The sequence below is a fragment of the Phascolarctos cinereus genome, unplaced genomic scaffold, assembly GCF_003287225.1.
Source record: "Phascolarctos cinereus isolate Bilbo 61053 unplaced genomic scaffold, phaCin_HiC Scaffold_4;HRSCAF=312, whole genome shotgun sequence".
Classification (NCBI taxonomy): Eukaryota; Metazoa; Chordata; class Mammalia; order Diprotodontia; family Phascolarctidae; genus Phascolarctos; species Phascolarctos cinereus.
In genome coordinates this window covers 60,810,287-60,832,648 of record NW_027555847.1, presented here as the reverse complement: position 1 = coordinate 60,832,648, position 22,362 = coordinate 60,810,287, and the positions used below count along the sequence as shown (strand labels likewise).

At 41.7% G+C, this 22,362-nt stretch overlaps 1 long non-coding RNA gene across 1 annotated transcript in view; it reads left to right on the top strand.

Moving 5' to 3' along the window:
• The window catches only part of LOC110204820 (uncharacterized), a 38,530-nt gene extending 16,364 nt beyond the window's left edge, over positions 1–22,166 (top strand). Inside the window, exons 2-3 of the long non-coding RNA XR_002323435.1 lie at positions 3,984–4,124; positions 21,960–22,166. This is a non-coding gene — a long non-coding RNA (uncharacterized LOC110204820). The remainder of the gene's footprint in view (positions 1–3,983; positions 4,125–21,959) is intronic.
• Positions 22,167–22,362: the final 196 nt, after the last annotated feature.

Sequence of the window (22,362 nt, the reverse complement as noted above, 5' to 3'; positions counted from 1 at the left end):
GTGCTGTTCTATCATTTTGCTCCTAAGTCAGCCATCTGGGACAAAAGAGAATCAGTGCATTTCTCTTCCTTATGATAGTTCCTTTGTAGTGGAGATGACCAGGGCAAGCATCCTACTGCAATTTAAATACCTAGATTATTTTAGGCAAGCCAATTGTCTTCTATAAACATCTGTGAATTAAGCATCTGTGAAATGGGCAGATTGGTCTAGATGATCTCTGTGGTCCCTTCCAGCTCTAATATGACCCTATGTTATTTCCTTTGTCTTCTGTGGTCTAGGCTGAATAGTTAAAAATGGAGGCAGGGTTACATGTTGATTAAAGATCTAAGCTCAAAGCCAGGACAAGCTGGGTTCAAATTCTAACTCTGGTCCATACTGGTTGTGTGACTCTGGACAAGTCACTTTACTTCTCAAAAATCTGGGAATTCTCTTTTTTTCTCTTTTCTTTAAAATTTTTTTTTAATTACTGAAACTTACACAATAAGAAAAGAAAAAGAAACGTATTATGAACTTAAATATTGAAATAGATACAAAATGAGAAAAAAACATGTCATGTGCACAACAGAACATAAAAGAGGATTCAAAATATATAGTAATAAATGTCTATTCAAGAAAGCCTATATAATAAATACTTCATGTTGTGGTGAGAGCCATCCATCTTTGCTTTCTTGTTAGTTTCCCTTTGTTCTCTGCTGTGCACTTTTTTACTTTGTTCTTTTTTTCCCCTTCCTCTCCACCACGGCCAACTCTTAAAGACTAGAATTTGCTGAATAGATGCTGACCTACATTAATAGGGGTATTTTCATCTCTTGGGAGTTCCCTATCCCAATGAAATCACAGATCCCATCCTGATCCTCTCTAGGATGGACATCCCCTGTTCTTCAACTAATTTTTCTCTCACTTCAAACCTCCCTACTGTAATCATCATCCTCATCTAGATATACTCCAACTTGTCAATGTCCTAAAATGTGAGCCACAGAGCTGGACACAAGATGTAGTTTACCTTGGGGAGTATACAATGGAACTAATCACCTCCCCAAGTAGCTCAGCGAATAGAGTACTGGGCCTGGAATCAGAAAGACCTGAGTTCAAAATAGACCTGACATTTACCAGCTGTGTGACCCTGGGCAAGTCACTTAACCTCTATTTGCCTTAATCCACTGGAGAAGGAAATAGCAAACCACTCCAGTTATCTTTTCCAAGAAAATCTCATGGACAATATTGGAGTATTATGGTTTATGGGGTCTTGAAGTGTCAGATGAGACTGAATGATTGGACAATAACAAATCTCCACACCACCACCCCTCCTCCTGAATATTATGCTTCTGTTAATATGGCTGAGGATTAGCTACTATCTCACATTGTTTACTCATCTTCACTTGTAGTCTCCCTAGAACCCAGGTCTTCTGACTCCTGGTCCAATTCTCCTTCCACAAATATCTCAAGGCTTTCTTCTGAATGAGAGGGAAGACATTCTTTGTAGATTCACAAGGCAGAATTAGAATGAATGGCAGGGGTAAGAGTGGGAGAAGCTATAGGAAGGCATAGTTCAACCTAACACAGGGAAGAAATTCCTAACAGTGAGAATAGGCAGTCCAACAATAGAATGGGGCTGCCTCAAGAGATAATGAAGTATTCTAGTCTTAGCCATTAACCATCTGCCTGAGGCATTGTAGAAGCGGTTCAAAGATCAGACCATAAACCTTGATCTGGATGGGCACTTACCGCAATTTATTACAACCCCTCTCAGTCTAAATTTGAGGAAACTGAGGCTCAGAGAGATTGCCTGCCCAAGGTCACACATGTAAGTGGCAGATTTGGAATCTGAACTTGAGCCATGCAATTCTCTTTTCACTCATTAGACCACATGACCACGTTCTTTTCGAATCTGGGATTCCATGATTCTACGAATCAAAGAACTAAAGATCGCAAGTTCTAAGATTCAAGATTCTATGAATCCAAGATTCTAAGATCATTTGACAATAGATTTAGGAGGAAAAGGATTTTGGAGATCACCAGCCCAACTTTTTAATTTTACAGATGAGGAATTGAGGCCACTGTGAGTTAAGTGACAAGGTCAAACAGGTGGAAATAGTAGACAAAGAATTTGGATCCAAGTCCTCTGACTCAAAATCTGCTACTCTTTCTATCAAGCCATAGATTTGTATCGCAGATTTAAAAAAACAATCCTTCCCTTTCTGTGTTCTCTAGGAACAGCTTCACCAATGATGACCCGGGAGGGGATGGTGTCTTAAGGGTCTACCTACTGTAACGAAGCTCTCCGTTGTTTATTTTGAAGGCAAAGGCCAGGGGAAAGAGTGGAGGACACAATAGGGAAGCACGACCAGGGAGGGGCTGAGGGGCGAGCACAGTGGCAGAGCTGAGCCCAGCAAGAACGCCGCTGAGAAGAGCCCCCATTCCTGGCCCTGATTATGCAGTTAACTGCATTTCTAAGCACATCTATTTTTTCACCAGTGCTCGGAAGTGCAATTTTGCTGCTATTCAGATACAATGTGGCTTCTCTCCATGCTCGCTCTCTCTGGGTTTTAATTACGAGCGGCTGGCTCAGGCTTCTCCAAGCTGGCCGTCTCAGAGATTCATAATTTCAGCCTGACACCATAGTAACCACTTAGTTTGATTCAGGACTCTGGTGTCATCACTGGCTGAGCTTGAATAGAATGGAGGGGACCAAGGGTGGGGGGAGATAGAGGAGGGGATAGAACTTTGTATTTGAAGACAGTAGCTCATAGAAATAGCAATTATTTCTCTGTTTCATAGGGAAATGTAAACAAAAGGTCAGCTTTGGCCAGGGCTCTTAATTTTCATTCTTTCATGTCAACTGGACTGCTATGGAAAAAATTAGACTTCGTGGTTATTTTGTTTTATAGCACCCCCTTCCCTACCTTCCCTTCCCCATCTCTCTCGCCACCCCCACCTAGTGACAATGGCAGGCACCAGAAAAGAAAGGGAAGAACATTAGCCTTCCATTCATGGATTGTTACATGGTTTTTCTAAAGCCCGCAGCAGCATTGCTGGTATCTTTTCACTTCCCTCCACTTCCAAGACCACTGACCTAGTTCTAGCCTTGTACACCTGGATTATTTCACCAGCCTTCCATTTGGACTCCTTGTTCCTTCACTTTGCAATCCACCTTTCACATAGGCGCCAGAATAGTCTTCCTAAATCTCCACTTTGACCATGTCATTCCCCTACTCAAAAGCCTTTACTGGCTCTGTATCTCCTCTGGGATAAAATACAAAACCTTCAGCTTGGCTTTTAAAGCTCACTATAGTTTGTGCCTAATCTACCTTTCCAGCTTTATTTCATATCACTCTGCTTCATGTATGTTATACTGGAGCCAAATGATACTATTTGCTATTCTCCAAACTCAACATTCCCTCTCTTTCCCCCATATATTTCCACTCCTCCTCACCTCTGCCTCTTAGAATTCTTGTCTTCCTTCAAGGCTCAGCTGCTGCTCCTCTGGGATGTCTCCTGATTCCTCCCAAAGTACTCCCCCCCCTCAATTGTTACTGCTCCCTTTCTCCACAGACAACCTCTTATTTATGCATCTGTGCATTCTTCCAGTAGAATTTCAAATCCTTGAAGACAGAGCTTTTTTCACTTTTGAACCTTTATCTTCAGTGCCTCGTATATAGGGAAATAGGGATAGGAACTAGACATGTGGTTTCATTACTAGAGAGAAGGTAAGGAAACACCCTCCACTACTGCAGACTGGCCCTTTTCCTGCAACTTCTAGTCTTAAAGAGTTGCCTAGAGCCCTGAGAAGTTAAGTGACTTGTCCAAGGTCACATAGCCAGTATGTGTCAGAGACAGGTTTTGAACCTAAATCATCTTGGCTTTGATACCTACTCTGTCTCTACTGACCCTGTCGCACTGCCTCATTCTTTGAATGTAGGACATGGTAAGTAAACGCTGAATTGATTTGAATCTGGGTTCAACCTTTTTTTTTTTTTGTACAGAGAAGCCAATTGAGGCCCAGAAAAGGGAAGTGACATGCTCAAAGTCACACAGTGAGCTCATGGGAAATCCAGGACTCAGACCTACAATTCCTGATTCCCAGCTGGGAACCTTTGTGGAGTACATCAAGCAAAAAGTAGAATGTGAGTTTACCGGTCTTTTCAAATGCTGGAATGTAGAATAGATGCAGAAACATTCTCCAGGAGAGATAGTGTGCTATGGTGAAAGAGATCCTGGATCACTATTTGGAAGAGTTTGATTCCCAACCATGCAGCCATCATTGTGGGCTTGGACAGCTCCTCTCTCATTCATTGATAAAATGAAAGCATGTACAAGATGATCTCAAAGGTTCCTTCAAAACCCCAATTCTTATGATCTAGGGCAAATTAGTCCCTTAACCTTTACAAGTCTGTTTTCTCACCTGTAAAATGTTGGTGATAATGCCTACATTACCAATTTCACAGGGTTATTGTGAGAAAAGTGCTTTGTGAATTGCAAAGTGCTTTAAAATGTGACCCATTAATACTAGCTCTCTTTTGCTTCCTTTGCTTTTCCTAAGCAGCCCAGAAATTGGGCATCCCCAAAAATGTGATGACCCCTTCAACTTGCCTGAATTGTAAAGTGCTTCATAATGTGATCTATTAGTATTAGCTCTCTCTTGCTGCCCTCACTTTTTCCTAGATGGCCCAGAACTTCGGCATCCCCAAAATGCTAAAATGTGGTGCTCCCTTCAATTTGTCTGACTGTGCACCTGAGATAATTTTGCCTCTAGCTTCCTCTGGGGCAAGAATGACTTTGATGTTCCAGCCTTCCAGTCAATCAGCAAACATTTCTTAGATACCTGATACGTGCCAAGCATCGTGCTTCGCATTCCCAGTAGCCCATACAATGCCGAAGTTAAACTGGACAGGGGGGTCTCTGCTGATCTCTCATGAGCCAGTTTATTGTGGATCCATTTAAGAGGGATTACCTGACCATCCAGTGAGTAGATGACTCCCTGCCAGGCTTTGATTAGTTATGTACACAAAGCTCAGATCCATTCCAACACAGCTCAGGGTGTTTTCCCTGTCCGTTATCCACCCCCCTTCCCCCACCTTGTCTCTCTGCCTGGAGTAGAAGACATGGTATTCACAGCAGGTTGAGAGGGGTTGGGTGACATGAGGCGGATGGTCGGTTTCCTAGGAAACTCAGACTCTGGACAGGGAAAGAGATGAATCAGTCCACCTGCTTTTCCCTTCAACTCTCAAGCCCATGAGCATCTGCATTCTCCCTAAGAATTGGCTGCATACTGAGGCCCTAAGGTGTTCTTAGCAATGCAATAAAATCCCATTATAACAAAACTCCACAGGAAGTAGTATGATGGGGGGAGAGGAACTCAGGACTGGTCAGGAGTTAGGCTACCAGGGTTCTGGTCCTGACTTTGCCACTAACTCACCATGTGACCTTGGGCAAGCCACTTTACTATTTAAGGCCTCAGTTTCTACATCTATAAAAATGGTGGAAATGGTATCTATCTACCTACTTGATACTTTCACTAAAGTCTTTCTTCAGTAATTTTTTAGTGGCATAGAGGTGGCCCTGGGCTTTCTAAGGCTGTACCAGTAGGACATAGATTCTGGCAGATCCTACTGTGCTGGAGAAACTCTGGACATAGGCCAGTTAATGGACTCTGTATCTATTGTTTAGGCATGAGCATTCCTTTGGAGAGATTTGTCACTAGGAGATTTACCCCCAAGTGATGAATTTCTTTTAGTCGTAGTGCTCAGCACAATAACTGCCCTTTCCTTCCTTCGTTCCTTCCTTCCTTCGTTCCTTCCTTCCTTCCTTCCTTCCTTCCTTCCTTCCTTCCTTCCTTCCTTCGTTCCTTCCTTCCTTCGTTCTTTCGTTCCTTCCTTCCTTCCTTCCTTCCTTCCTTCCTTCCTTCCTTCCTTCCTTCCTTCCTTCCTTTCTTTTCTCCCTTCCCCTTCCTCCATCCCATCTCCCACCCTAACCATTGTTGGTGGAGCTGTAAATTAGTGCAAACATTATGGAAACCAATTTATAACTAATGCAAAAAAAAAAGTGGCTGAAATGGCCATGCCCTTTGACCCAGAGATTTCACTCCTAGGCATATATTTCAAGGAGATAATCAATAAGGAGAGGGACTCTATGTATGCCAAAATATTTATAGAAGTTCTTTTTGTGGTAGCAAAGAACTGGAAATAAAGTAAAATCAACCCAATATCTAACAAATATTTATTAAGTGGCTACTGTATGCCAGGCACCATACTAAGTGATGGGGATACAAATAATAAAAAGAAAAACAGCTCTTGCCCTCAAAGAGGTTATAATCAAAAAAGGGAGACAACATATAAAAGGAGGTAGGAAAGTAGGGGGCAGGATGCTAGGGCATACCCCACAAAAAGGCATCTTGTTCTGTGGGGTTGAAACCAGGGGGAAGCAGCAGATGCAGAGAGAGTGGAGTGAGCTGAGTCCAGTTTCTGCCCTTTATTTAGGAAGGCATTACTAGGAGTTTGATGATCCACTCTCCAGCCCTTCAATCAGAGGACAGAGAAGCCTGAAGGAGGTGGTGTCAGTCACGGCTTGACTTGACAGCTTGGTGGTGAGGTTATAAGAGATGAATTCATCCTGGGAGGGACATCTTACTTGCTGGAGGTGAAACTAGGTAGGGCAGCAGAAGCAAAGTAGAGAGAGATGTCCATTGTTTAGAGAAATGGCTACTTGAGGTATATAAATGTATTTTTTGTGTTGTACTAAACAATAAAGATGATGAATACAGAGAAGCTTGGAAAAACTTCTATGAACTGATGCAAAGTGAAGTAGATGGATTGGTTATCATTGGTAGCCATTGCTATATACTCCCTTCCCAGGCTGAAGGATTGGAAAGAGAAACAGACTCTGTTGTGAATTAGCCAATGAAAGCAACTGCTCTGAACACAGCAAGAGAAAAAGAAAGATGATCCCACAATCAATCTAGATCTTCTTTTTGGTTATCATTCCTAGTATCTTTTTACATGTGTTATATTGGTTTGTCCAGTGGGTACATTCATAGGTGGAGTGCATTTTCCTGGGAGGTTTGTTACTAAAACATTGGAGACAGGGGGGATGTTGAAAGTCAATTAACAGTTGATGGCAGAAGAAGAGAGATAGGAATAGCAGGCTTCATTTCAATTCTCCTCTCTTCTTCTCTGTCTCCTACCTCTCCTCCATATCTATCTGTCTCATTCTCTCTTCTCTCTGTCTCTTTCCTCTCTTCTCTTCTGCTCTCCTCTCCTTGTCTCTCTTCTGCTCTCTGCTCGAATCATAAAATCTCAGTGCTAAGAGAGACTTGTCAGTGTTGGAAAAGACTCTAGAACATAGAGTGCTAGAATTGAGAGGCACCTTAGAATGTGCTGGCTCTCTATTCCCAGTAACTAGCATAGTGACTTGTGCATAGAAGGCAATTAGTAAAAATTTGTTGGATTGGATTATACATAGAAAGTAGAATGTCATATCTGGAAAACACTCTTACAATAGAATGTTGGAACTGCAAGGGACCTTAGGACATAGAGGTATCAGAACTGGGAGGTACCTCAGAACAGAATGACCATTTTGGAAGAGGCCTTAAAACAGAACATGAGAGCTGGAAGAGGCCTTAGGATGCCATAATAATATATGATAGAATATAATAGTCTGTAAAGTAATAATAGCTAACATTTCTATAGTACCTACTATGTGCTAAGCATTTTACAAATGTCTCATTTGATGCTCATAACAACTCTGGGAGGTAGGTGCTATTATTATCCCCATTTTACAGATAAGGAAATTGAGGAAAACAGAGGTGAATGACTTGCTCAGACACACCTAATAAGTGTCTGAGGGAGGATTTAAATTCAGGTCTTCCTAACTCTATCCACTAGTACTCTATCCACTGCACCACCTAGCTGTACCGTTATAAAGATTAATCAGAGTTGTGAATAATCTTAGAACATAGGATATGAGAGCTGGGAGGGGCATTCAAGCATAGAATGTCAGAGCAGGGAGAGGTGTTAGAACACAGAATGTCAGCACTGGGTTGGGACCCTGGAACTTAGAATAACTGTGCTGTGAAGAGCCCAAGAACCCAAAATGTGAGAACTGGAAGAGGTTTGCATGTAGAACTAGGAGGAACCTTTGAGCATATTATCGTTGTAGTCCTAATACCTGGTATAGTGCCATGCACAGAGAAGATAGTGAAAATGCTTGTTGGATTGAATTTAAAAATGGAATAGAGCAGAACTTAAAAAGTGCTTAGAGATCATCCAGACCCTTTCTTTCTTTCTTTCTTTCTTTCTTTCTTTCTTTCTTTCTTTCTTTCTTTCTTTCTTTCTTTCTTTCTTTCTTTCTTTCTTTCTTTCTTTCTTTCTTTCTTTCTTATTTCATTTTCCCCAGTTGCATATAAAAACGATTTTTAACATTTGTTTTTAAAGCTTTGAGTTCCAAATTCTCTCCCTTACTCCCTCCCCAACAGCTCCCTCATTTTGTAGAGGGAGAAACTGAGGGTCTAGGCAAGTGGCTTGCCCAGTGGCCTCCTGAGAGTCAATTGATCAAGCTGAAGTTGGAACTCCTCGCTCTTGCTGCAGAACACCGGCACATTAGTACTATTGTCCTAGAGAGTGACTGCTACATGCACGGTGACCCGAGAAAGCATTTGTAGCACAGGGCTAGGCATTGTCAAGAATCTGTTGTCACCAGATCAACCCAGCAGCATTCCTGTGGGCCATCTGTCAGGACGGGGAAACAGCTTCATTGTGCAGGAGTCTGCTCTGTAACGGTATTGGTATCAGCTTTTATCAAGCCAAGAGCTTCCCAGGGACAGAGGACAGGATAGGGGGTGCTGGTTTTTTAAACACCAGCTGAACTGGGAGGGAAGAAGCAAACATCCCAGTCATAGGCAGGGTGCTTTCCCCGGTTCATCGTCCCACTGGCAGTTTGGGGCCAGCTCCGGCCCCCAGGAGATCACATTTAAATGCTTTGGTCAGCTAAGAGAAGAAACAAACCCCGCTTGTCCCCAGCAATTATGGGGAGAAACTGCCCTGTGCCAGCAATTATTTCTGTTGAGTCCTACTCCAAAGGAAGGAAAGGGACCTTGGGTTGGCTTCTGTGGTTCAATCATACTTAATCTTTTTAAAAGCTTTTTTTTTTAGGGCAATGCTCCAAAGATTTCCACATTAAAACCTCAGAACTGAAGAAGGCCTAAGAAATTATCTAGTTCACTCCATACCCCTCAATTTTTGGAGGGAAAGTGAGGGTCCAAGAAGGAAGGGACTTGCCCACAGACACATAGAACCAGGACTAGAACCCAGGGCTATGCTCCTTCAGATAGAATGCTGGACCTGGAGTCAGGAAAACTCATCTTCCTGGGTTCAAATGCAGCCTCAGACATTTACTAGCTGTGTGACCCTAGGCAAGTCACTTAACCCTGTTTGCCTCAGTTTCCTCATCTATAAAATGAGCTGGAGAAGGGAATACAAACCATTCCAGTATCTCTCAAGAAAACCCCAAATGGGGTCATAAAGAATTAGACACAACTGAAAACGAACAACAAATGGTCCCTTAAACTAGTTTTCTTCCAATCATATAACACTGCCTCAATGTTCCCTCAATAAGCCTGGGCTTTTATTTTTTGTATCTTCAAGTCACTTTAAGGAAAGTAGTCTGCATCAGAGAACACAGGTAGGTATTGACTCCTTTTTGTTCTAAGGGACTACCACAAGCAAATAGATCAGTAAACATATAGCTGCTGCACACCGCTAATAGGGAGCAGAAGCTTAGATCCATAAGTCAGGGGGCCAGAAAGGAGAATTTCTCCCACTTGAGGCCATCACAGAATTTTCCGTACACAGTAGTGATTTGGAAACCTTTCTTCTTCTTTCTACTCCATTAGGAAATCTAAGAGGAAGCATCAGGAAAAGTAATGAATAAGAAGGCTTTCTAAGTTGAAAGCAGGGACTTATTTGCTCTAGAGAGACAAAAGATTTGAAACTAGCAGAAAGTTTCCTGTTAAGGGCTTTAGATGCAAAGTTGTCCAAGTTCTTGAGTGAATTAGAAATTTGTGTTTTACTGAAGTCTGAAAGAGAACTAATATCAATCTAAGCAATGATTAAGAATTGTTACATATTAGTAAGGTACCTAACTGTGCTTAGATGTTTGTGTTTCTTTATATCTTACTCTAAATGGCACATGCCATTTAAATATAGCTTTTTAAATTATGGTTAATTTTTTTTAATAAAGAATACTGGTTTATGGAAATTTAAGCAAGAAAGTATGATCATTCATGTCTCTCTTTTAGACATACCTATGGGAAAATTCACTATTTAGACCATATCAAGGCCATTTTCCCCTTCTTGGCAATGTCTGCAAGTGACAGGAAAGGGATTGGGAGAAAAATCAAAGCCCCTGTTACATAAGCCTTGCAAACCCAAACCTGTCAAAACTTCAGTGAAAGTAATGTGCAGTGACGGGTTCTGGACTTTCCTGGGTACTGTCAATCAACAATACACTCCCTTCCACCTCAGAGAATGAGAGGTTTTCTTTGAAGTTCAGCTCATTTCTGGTTTTCTTCAAAGCTCAGTACTTTACACCTATTTATATGTACACGTGTTGTCTTCTCCAATAGAAGAGACACCCTACTTAGGGAATAGCACATTTTCACAAATGAATACATAGTGGCAGGTGCTAACATTGGAGCAATCACAAAAGGTTCTGAAGACAGTGCCTCTTGAGCTAGTCCTTGAATAGAGTCAGGGTTACCAAAAGGCAGAGGAAAGGAAGGCATAGGGGATAGCCTGGGTAAAGACATGGAGACAGAAGATGAAATGTAGTGAATGAAGACCAGCAAACTGGACAGTTTCTCTAGAGCTAGCGTGAATGTATGGACAGTCATGTGTAATTCACCCTGAAAGACTGGTATGAGTCACATTGTGAAAAGCTTTGTGCTTGACCTGGGGCTCCCACCTCTCAGGGGTAATTAATGTAGAATGCGCCACAGTAAATACTTGATGGTCTGACTAGTCTAACTCTCCAAGGTAGTGTCCCAGATTCACACGTCTATCCAACTCATAGTCAAGGTGCCTCTGTCTACCTTTTACCTCTCCCATCGCTGACAATATAGCCTCCCCTCTGTGATGTTTCTGTTCTGTAAGAGGGGCTGAGATCTCAGGGAAAATCCTAGAGTATTCTGTTTCCACCTCCGTTAGCTACCAACAGGTAATTAGTGGAGCTTCATTAAAGTGTCACAAACAAAACGGTTAGATTAATTTCAAGACAGGAGCAATGGAGACAATAAGGCTATCCCACTTACTAGACTCACTCATGCTTTTTCAGAAAATAAAAATGTAATGACTCACTTAGACATTAACATAGAAATTATTTAACTTCACTTTCTACTTATAACCTGGGATATACATCATGCTGAGAAAGGGTTAAAAGAAACAAAACATTTAAATAGTATCACAGAAATGCAGAATATTAAAACTAGGAGGGCCCTTAAACAACATGTTAAAGTGTGGGGCATCAAATGTCAAGGCTGAAAGAAACAGATATCGATATTGATAATAACAAACAGATATTTATATCATGTTTTAAATTTTACAAAGCACTTTTCATACATGATGTCATTTGATACAATAATTCTGTGGTGTATATCCTATCATTATCCCTGTTTTACAGAAGAAGCAACAAGTTTAATGTGGATAAATGACTTTCCCAGGGTTACACAGTTAACGTATGTCTGAGGCATGACACAGAATCAGGTCTTGACCCCCAAATCCACTTTACCCACTAGCCTAGAATGCCGAGATCTCCCGTATTTTACAGAAAAGAGAACTGAGGCTCAGAGAGAGAATAGGCCTTATGCAAGATCAAAAAGCAGCCCAGCAGCAAAGATGGGACCAGAGCCCAGATGTCTTGCTCCTGATGCAGTATTCTTGAAATCTGAATATCATTGAGAAGAATAGTAAAACTGATGGACAGCGATGTGACAATATGAGAAAAAAAATAATGCCAACGACAACAATGCTAAGAGGAAGTGAAATTGACAAATTTCCATGATCAGTCTTGCTCCTTGAGAACTGTTCATAAAACACCTGTCTCTCCTTTCACTAAAGAAGTGAATGACTCCAGAGACAAAATCTGGTAGACTCTATTAGGAGAGGCTGGTTTTTCTTAAATGTTTTTCTTCATTACAAGGGAAGGTTCAGTGGTATAGTTTGAGAGTTAATGATTTTAGCGTAGAAACAAAAGGCAACAATAAAACCTTATAAAAGAGAAGAAATACAAATGTACCTTATTATTAACTTAAATTGTTATCACCTTCTTTAGGCACTGACTGCTTATCATTTCTTCATTTACTGGCTACCCCAGCCTTTAAAAAAAAAACTTCATTCTGGTATCAACTATTTTATAATGTCAGAGCAGGAAAAGAGCTTAGAACAGAGAATGGCAGACCTGGAAGAGGCCTTAGATATGTCCTAGTCTGGATCCTTTATTTGAGAAAGGAGGAAATTGAGATTCAGGGAAAGAAAATAACTTACCCAAGGTTACAGAGTTACTCCCTAGCAGAACAAAGGTGAATAATAATACTAGTTAGTATTTATATAGCTCTTTAGGGTTTATAAAATGTTTTACAGGTATTAACCTGTGAGACTAGTGTGACTCTGTGAGACAGGTGTTATTATTATCTCCATTTTACAGATGAGGAAACTAAGTCTGAGAGAGGTCGAGGCTTACTAGTCACACAGTAAGTGTCTGAGGAAGGATTTGAGCTCAACTGTTCTTGACTCCAGTTTCAACACTCTTTCCACTATACCACTTATCTTGGTTGATTGTGGTCCTTTGTTCTCAAAGAGGACCAGAATAACATCACTATATTGGAATCAAGATATAGTCAACTGTCTGACTGTGGCCGATCAGCCCAATATGAGCCCAGAAGGCTTTGTCACAGGTTGGACACAAATGGTCCACACAAATATTTGGAGTGAAGATGGCTTTAAATTTGTGCGTCTCATGTTCCTTTTGAGCTACTGCAGCTCTGCTTTGCTGATAGAGTATGGCACCTTCTTTGTTGTGGGCACACCATGCTAGGCAGTCCTTTGCCAGTGTCTCCCAATTGATTCCAAATTTCTTCAGAGGGACCTTCAGAATGTTCTTGTATCACTCCTTCTGACCTCTGTGTGAATGCTTGCCTCATGTGAGTTGTCCGTAAAATAGTCTGTTAGGAAAACACACATTTGACATTCGAACATGACCAGCCCATCGGAGTCGTGCTCTCTGCAGTAGAGTTTGAATGCTTGGCAGTTCTGCTCAAGAAAGGACCTCAAGTATGTGGTACCTTATCTAGCCAGGTGATCTTCAGAATGTCCCTAAGACAACCTACCTCTAGACTAGAATCTGTCTCCTGACTCCTGATCCAGGTTTCTTTCCCTTATGTCACTCAACCCACTTTAGATTTTTTGGCTCCCAAAAGTACAGCTGCTTAGGTGTCCGATATTTTCATACAAAAATATTTATGATGATGTGATGAAAAATATGCAATGGTCTAGGTTCTGATTCTCTAATGGGTTGTCTAGGGTGAGTAGTTTACTTGAGAAAGACAATAAATATGTAGAATAGAAGATTTGTCCTTGAAACCCACAAGGCTCAGAACTGCCTGAAATCTATCCCATCAATTACCTGATGGAAATTGGAAGATTGGCCCTTTGAGCTGCTAACAACCAGCAGTCACCAGGGTCTCATCGGCAGGGGAGGAAACAGGGAGTTTTCCTTCTTCCAAGCCTGGAACAGAAGAATATAACTTGATCCTAAGCCCCTAAACCCCCATGGTTGTGTTGAGAAAACTAAAGTGGGTTCATTATTATACCACCATCCCTCAAATCTTGGCTATAAATTTATAGCCCTGAAACATCTAAATAACCTTGCTACTTATCCCAAAATAATAATAGGAATCATTATGGCTTACATTTATATGGCACCTTATAAATGCAGAGCATGCAGCACACGGCAGTGAATAGAGTGATGGGTTTGGAGTCAGAGGACCAAGGTTCAAATCTAGGCTCTGATCCTTGCTACCTATATGATCTTTGGAAGTTATTGAACTTCACTGGGCCTCAACTTCTTCACCTGTAAAATGCAGGAGTTGGATTAAATGACTTCAAAAGTCCCTTCGAGCTCTACATCTATGATGCTAAGATACTCATAGCAGCCCCATGCTAGAGACAGGGAAAGTGTTAATGTTTCCTTTTGACAGATGAAGAAACCGAGGTCCAGATGGAAAAGCCTCAAGATATAAAGCCAGATCTTCTGACTCTAAGCCAAAAACCCTAGCTAGAAAAGTCATATCCACAGCAGGTCATAGCCTCCCTGGCATCTGGCCTGGTTAGACAATACGTGTGCACTTCTGGGTACCACATTTTAACAGGGACTCAGTAGTTGTGTGATCTCAGGGTTATGATGGGAGGGACATAGTGGTATAGTGGAAAGCATTCTGGACTTGGAGTCATGGAGACTTGAGTTCAAATCCAGCCTCAAACACTGGGGAAGTCATTTAACCTTATTTGCCTCTGTTTCCTCATCTGTAAAATGGGAATTATAATAGACCTTACCTCCCAGAGTTGTTTTAACAATCAAATGAGATAATAATTGTAAAATGCTCAGGACAGTGTCCAGCATATAGTAAATGCCACATAAATGTTAGCTATCATCATCATCATTATCATTGTTATTACTAGCTGTGTAACTCTGGACAAGTTACTTAACCTCTCTCAGCTTCAGTTTCTTCATCTGTAAAATGAGGGTGACCATAATAGCACCTAATCACAGAGCTGTGAGAATCAAATGAGATGGAATATGTAAATTGTTTCTTAAACCTAAAAATGCTAGCTAGTATTGTTCACAGACTTTTATTGGTGAAATTGGATGCAAACATCTCTGCTCTATAGTTTATTTCCACTGGTATCCATACAGTCTGAAGACAATGCAAAAAAGGTTGCCAGCACATTGATACATTTCTGGTGGTCAATTTAGATGCACATTAAGGATAGGCATGAATGGATGGAGGATGATTCAATTAAACAAGCATTTTTTTGAGTGCCTACTATGTGGCTTGGCTAGGTGCTTTGTACACGGTTTACAAAGGCAAGAGCAAAAACAATCCTCGTCCCTTAAGGCGCTTACATTCTGATTGGGAGAAACAACATGTAAAAAGTTGAGAAAATATAAAAATACATGCAAATTAATAAAAAGCCATTCCAGTGGGAATGGGGGAAAAGGGAATGATTAACAATTGGGAACTAATGAAGAGAATCTCCTTTAGAAGGTAACACCTGAGTTGTATTTTGAAAGAAGGTTGAAAGGGGCATTCAGGGTTTGGGGGCCAGCCTGTGCTAAAGTACTGATACTGAAGATGGACTGTGAACCTCTCATAGGAGGAAATAAACACGTTGATGAAATAACAAATCCATTGGATTAATGGCATCTATCCTGGAGAAGAAAATGTGGAGAATGGACATGATTACTGCCTGCACACTAATGTTAGATAGGGCAGATAGTCTATAGAGGTAGATTTCATCTTAGTAAAGAACCTTCCATCAGTGAGAGCTGTACAATGGTGAAATGGGGTACTATGAAAGGTAATGAGCTCCCTGTCACTAAAAGTGACATGAAGCTCTAAGACTCTATTGTTCTGGGTGTGTGGCCCAAGCAGGGCTCATCTCCCAAACCCATGTTAGGCAGAGGGATAGAAACTCCTGCGGAACATACTTTCTATGCCAGCTTCTGTCTCAGCCTGTGCCTAAGATCCCCGCCTAGGCCCCCATATCCTGGCAAGAGCTGCTTTCAATCAGGGCAAAATGAAAGTTTGTATTTGGAGAGGCTCCCTGCTCCACACTCTCAAACCCACCAAAGACAGACCAGAAGTAAGCAATGTGTTGAGGTGGGGGTGGGGGTGGGGGTCCTGATGGTCCCAAATGCCCTGTGCTGCTTAGAGAGTGGTGATGCTCAGAGCTGGAAGGGATCTTTTTCCTGTTCCTGCTCCCTTTCCCCCAACAACCAAACCATCAAGTCGTATAAAGTACCTGGTGAATGAACAGAAGATGGCACAAGGTTCCTATTGCACCTCTCATGAATTTGGGCTCTCCTGTCTCTGAGCCTCATGCTCCCCTGTCAAATGTGGGTGTGGACTAGGTAATCTTGAAGTTCCCGATCAGGTCTATAGTTCTGTAATTCTCTGAGGTTATGATTCCTTTAACAAAAAAAAAATTTTCTTCTGAACTTAACAAACACCAAATAGAATGGGCATTTCTACATAGACAGTACAAAAAAAAGAGGATTGTACATGAAACTTCAAGTATCTATATGAAAAGCATGCTTTTCTTTTAAAGCATGCAATACATTGGACCTGTAGCTTTCAAAGCTGTCCTGCTTGTCTGAGCTTCTTTCTGGTTTTCCTTTTGTTCTCTTCTTTACATTTACAAAAAAAAAAAATGACAGGGGCTATGAGTCTATGGTCATTTGGCAAGTACTTTAAAGGGCTTTCCAGTGCAATTTCTGAAAAAAATCTCTCTCTCTCTCTCTCTCTCTCTCTCTCTCTCTCTCTCTCTCTCTCTCTCTCTCTCTCCTCCTCCTCCTCCTCCTCCTCCTCCTCCTCCTCCTCTTTCCTCCTTCCCTTTCTATGTGTGTGTGTGTGTGTATATATATATATATATATATATATATATATATATATATCTTTCCCTCCCTTCCTCCCCCATCTCTCTGTCTCTCTTTCTCCATAACACACGCGCACACACACACACACACACACTCCCTCCCACCAAAACCACGGGTTCTGTGTTATTGTATTATATTGTATTCCTGAATCACCCTAATCATACCATTTCTACAACTATCTTTTCTACGTATGTATAGAGTACATATGTGTATATAGTACATTATATAACTTACATATATACATACATGCTATATATAGTGTGAAGGACATGATATATAATATATGTGAGTGTAGGGGCATATGTACACATAACATGTATAGGTATATATGTACACATACATATCATATATGTGTGTATATACATATGCATATATGCATATACATACAGACACACATTATCTATCACTAGTTACTTAGTAGATTGATGACTATTATGAAGATCAAGTGAGATATTACAGGTAAAATAATTTTGTGAACATTCACATGCTTTACAAATGCCAGCTATTATTTTTCACACAGTTGGGTCATTCACCAAGTAATTCCAAGATAATCAATTTGTCTTCCAGCCCATTGTGGTGGGGAGGAGGGAATTCTTCACTATGACACGTGTCTTCTCCTGGCAAGTCATCAAAGACAGTCACTGGCCAAAAATAGCCACCTGTTTGCCTTCCCCATCTCTGGATGGGAAGAGTGGCAGCTGAGGAAATGAGGGTCCCACCACTGCCAAGCTTGGGGCTCAGGGGATGCCCTCATTGGCCTCAAGGGAAGGGCAGTTTGGAATGTGAGGATTCCTCTGAAGCTCCAATGCCCCTGGCCATGCTCCTAGTTAGCTTCTAGTGACCACCAGCTTTTGACAACATCCTTTTCTAGCAAATGCATCATTTTCCTTCCGCCCTGGCTGCCAGCCTTCAGAGACTGGGGAGCTGTCAATTATATCAAGTGCGAATTCATTAGACCTGATTCAGGAGAAGGCGGGAGTCACTGAGAGCCATCCTCCTGGTTTAGCTGGAGATGCATTCTTTCCCCATCCTCTCTCAAAAATATTTATCTATGCTAATTGAGCACAGAGGCAGCTAAGTTCTGTGTGGGGAATTGTCTTATTCATTTAGCTGCTTGGAAATATTGTATGAGCTCTGGAGATTGCTTTGCAGTCTCAGGTTTGTGGGCTAAAAAGGAGCCTCTTCCCATTCATTCTGCCCAGATCCCAGAACTCCTTGTTCCCTGGGGGTTGAGCCTGCCCTATATGGAGGCAAAAATAGATAGCTGTACAAATGGTGTGATTGGAGCTAGGCTGGATACAACATAATACAGCAGAACCCAAGGTGTTATGTGTATATATTTGTGTGGTAGTGGACCAGAACCTCAAAACGGGCCAGCAGTGTGATGTGATAGCCCCTAAATCTAATGTGCCTTGGGCTGCTTTGAAAGAAACAAATTCTGGCAGTGAAGAGGTGATCATCCCTTTTGCCCTGGTCAGACCCCATCTTTAGTATTGTGACCAATTCTGGGTATAGAAATTTTGGAAGGGCATCTAAGAAGCTGGTGAGGTTGGCAGCCAGGTGGGTAAAAGTCATATGAAGATGAATTGAAGAGTCTGAGGCTATTTAGCCTAGAAAAGAGGGCTGGAGGGGGGAAGGGGAGAGGAAGAGGAGATACGATAGCTGTGCTTGAGTCTTGGAAGGGCTACCATGAGATGAAGAGATTAAATTCATTTTGTTTGGCCCCTGAGAGCAAAATCAAAAGCTATAGGTGGGAGCTGCAAAGAGACAGAAAGAAAACCTTCCTAACATCTAGAGCTGTCACAAAGTATTATGAGCTGTGTCTGGAGTCCCCTTTCTTGGAGGTCTTTGAGCAGAGGGTAGATGACCATTTGTCCAGCATTTTATACTGGGGGTTCCTTTTGGGTATGAATTGGATTAAATGGACACTGAAATCCCTTCCAACTTTCAAATTCTGTGATTTTGTGAAAATAAAAGAAATTATTCATAGCAGAATGTGATATAATACAACCTAACACAATGTAAGACAATACAACAATACCATCTATACTATACCAAACACAACTGAGTGTCAAAGTGGATGGAGTCATGGGATTTGGAATCAGAAAGACCTGAGTTCAAATCTTGTTTCAGACACTTACTAGCTGTGTAACCCTGGACAAGTCATTTAACCTCTATTTGCCTCAGTTTCCTCAACTGTAAAATGGGGATCATAATGGCACCTTCTTCCTAGGGTTGTTATGACGATCAAATGAGGCAATATTTGTAAAGCATTTAGCACAGTGCCTGGCACATACTAGGCACTTAATAAAGGAGTCTTTCTTTCCTTCTTTCCACCCCTCCAACCTGGTCCCCTCCTTCCTTCCTTCCTTCCTTCCTTCCTTCCTTCCTTCCTTCCTTCCGGCTTTTTCTGTTCTAAGCACTGGGTTAAGCACTGGGGAAGACAATTTCACAGCCCTAAAATACTCTTCCTCTTCAACCTCATCCCCCTATAGACTTACTTAAAGGCAGCTTGCAGTGATAGAAAGAACCTTCACCTTGAGAATCAGGAGACCTGGGTTCTACTGGCTTTACCACTAATTCACTCTGTGACTTGGGTTAAGTACTTTTTTTTTCTCTGTTGGATGAAAGGATTGGACGAGGTAAGCGTCAAAGTTCCTCCCAATTCCAATATTCCGTGTTCAAAGTTTCTTTCCAGATCTAACAGGTCCTTTCTTGTTTTAATGATACCCTAAGGTCCCTTCCAGTGAGCCTCAGGAGAGATTGCAAAATCATAAAATCACTGATTCTTTGAATCCTAGTCTCTCAGGACAAGAACATTAGCTTTGAAGTCATCTAGTTCTATTTCCTAGCCCATGTAGTGATGCCTCCTATAGCATCCCTGGCAGGTCTTCATCCAGACATTGGTTGAACACTGCAAGTGACAGGTAACTCATCACCTATGAAGGCAGCCCTGTTCTATTTTCAGGAGACTCATGCTCAAATTGAGATGAATTCTGGCTCCCTATTACTTCAAAGTATTGACCCCAGTTTGGACTTCTGGAGTCAAATAGAGTATATCAGTTCACTCTTTTCATGTGACAGCCCCCCAGGCATTGAAGACAGTGACTTTATTATCTCTATTCTTCTTTCCTAACACTCAGTGATATGACCCTACTTAATTAAAATTTGACATAACTCCAGTTCCTTTAACAATTCCTGAAGTAATGTGTTTTTCCAGTTCTCTTACTATCTTGGTCTCTCTTTCAAATGAGGGAGATCAGATAACCCCAATAGTTTCTGATTTCTTCCTCAAATTGAGATGAGTTTTCAGTGTGATTCTATGATTCTTAGATTCAGTGATTTTATGATTCTGCAATCCATCCTGGGGCTGACTAGAAGGGACCTTAGGCTATGATCTGTTGAAGCTAGAAAGAAACTTTGAACCTGGACCATTAGAAATAGAAGGGTTCTTGGAGTTCACCTTACTCATACCATTACTTCCAAGTATTGACATCCTGTCTACTGCCATCTTGGGTACTAACATCCTATGTTCTTTGTTCTAGGGTCTCATCCTGCTGTGACTTTATATGTTCTGAAGTCCACTCCTACTCTGATATCGTGTTCTAAAATTCTGCTATAAAGTCTCTTCTTTGTTATTCAGTCATTTCTGAATCTCTGTGACATCATTTGGGGTTTTCTTGGCAGAGATATTGGAGTAGTTTGCCATTTCCTTCTTCAGCTCATTTTACAAATGAGGAAACTGAGGCAAACAGGGTTAAATGACTTGCCCAGGGTCACACGGCTCGTAAGTGTCTGAGGTCAGATTTGAACTCAGGAAAATGAGTCTTCCTGACTCCAGGCCCAGAACTCTGCACACTATGGCACCACCTATCTGCCCTCCAAAGTCTCTCCTAGCTCTGACATTTCATGTTTTGAGATCCCTTCTAGTTCTGACTCTAATGTCCCTCCTAGCTCTAACACTGTGTTCTCAGGTTCCTCCTAGATTTAGCATTCTGGGACTAGGACTAAATCCTCTCCATTGGGGTCAATCCCTAAGTGCCTTTTGGAACCATGGTTGTCATTCTTCTTGCAGCTTGTCAGTATCTCTTCTAAGTGTAGCGCCCAGCACTGGACACAGTGTAGAGCATTTCTGAGTACAGCAGGACTATTACCTCCTGTGATCCAAACACTTTACTTCTATTCATGCAGCTGAAGATTGCATCTTTGCTCTCAGAGGGAAAGGGAAATATTTTTTCTCTCCCTAGTGCTTCCTAGGGCTGTAAATGAAATACATTTAACCTTGTGAAAAGCCCAGCTAGGGGAGAGAGTGAATGACTTTGGATTGGGAATGAAACTAAATTGTCAGTCAGCCCTGGCGTGACAATTGCATCAACTGTGAGGAGGAGGGGCTCTAATTCCAGGCTCAGCTTTTTTGGGGGGTCTTCCTCCCCTCTCTCAGTTCAGTGAAGGGAGACCTAGGAGTTAGGTAAGGAAAAGGCTCCTCTGGAGCTAGAGAGTGGGGCAGGGTGGGGCTGCTGCATTCAGCTTTCTGAAATGCCTTTCAAAGCATGGCAGTATAGTGGGAAGAGCTTTGGGGCTGAAATGAGTCAAAGGACTTGTTTCAAGTTTTTGATGGAGGACCTTATTTCTCTGAGCCTCAGTTTTCTCATCCTCAAAATGGGGCTAATCATATTTGTACTATACCTTTCAGGGTTGTGAGGGTAGTTGCTTATATTTAAGTAGCATTTTATATGTAGTGGGGATCACTCCATTGAAGCATAAGTGAACTGAGTTGGGCTACCGTGGCCCATTTTCATTGGGTTCCATAGGTTCTGGCTCAGTGCTGAAGATTTTGACACTTTGGGAAGATACAGTCATCCCTTGGTCCCTATTATGGAAGCAGGGGGAGTAAGATACATCAGAGGATTGGCCTCTAGGCTAAAAAAAACCAACTACTCAATAAACTTTAGAAAGAGGGGCAACTTCTATTCTTGCTCTAATTATTCTTTCTGTCTGAAACATATGACACAGAACTCCCTCTCCCATTACCTCCTCTTTCTTCCTCCTCCGTTTCTTTTCTCCCTCTTCTCTCCTCCCCCTCCCTCTGTCTCTTTGACTCTGTCTCTCTCTTCATGTGAATAGGAGAGGAGCACTTGCCCTACCCCTGGCACCTCTGGCCATTTGCACATATTAGGCACATTTAATGCTTAGGCAAACCTAACTCAGACCCTGAACCCCCTAGCTAAGCTGCTTCTGCTTTTGTTTCTTTCCAGGAGCACAGGGACAGAATAATCATTGTAAGATGGGCTCTTCCAGCCTTAGAGGCAACCTCATGAATCTGAAAGGTCAAGAGCTCCCTCAGTCAGAGCTGACTGGCAGCAGGAAGAAGTTTCAACTATGGCCTTCCTTGAGAAAATGATTACAAAACGATGATGATCTCAAGCTCTGGCCTGACTGTCCAGGCAGCAACGCCTTCTCCAGTGGGATCTATAATTATATATAGATGACAAATCTATAAAATGGTATATAAGCATAGGATACTATTATTGTTATTTTAATGCTAGCCCCATGCTTCAGCCAGTCTGATCAACAATTATGGGGAGGGGGAAGTGCTAGTGTGTTGATGGGTTATCTCTAGGTAACCATTCATTAATTCATCATTCAACTAATATGAAG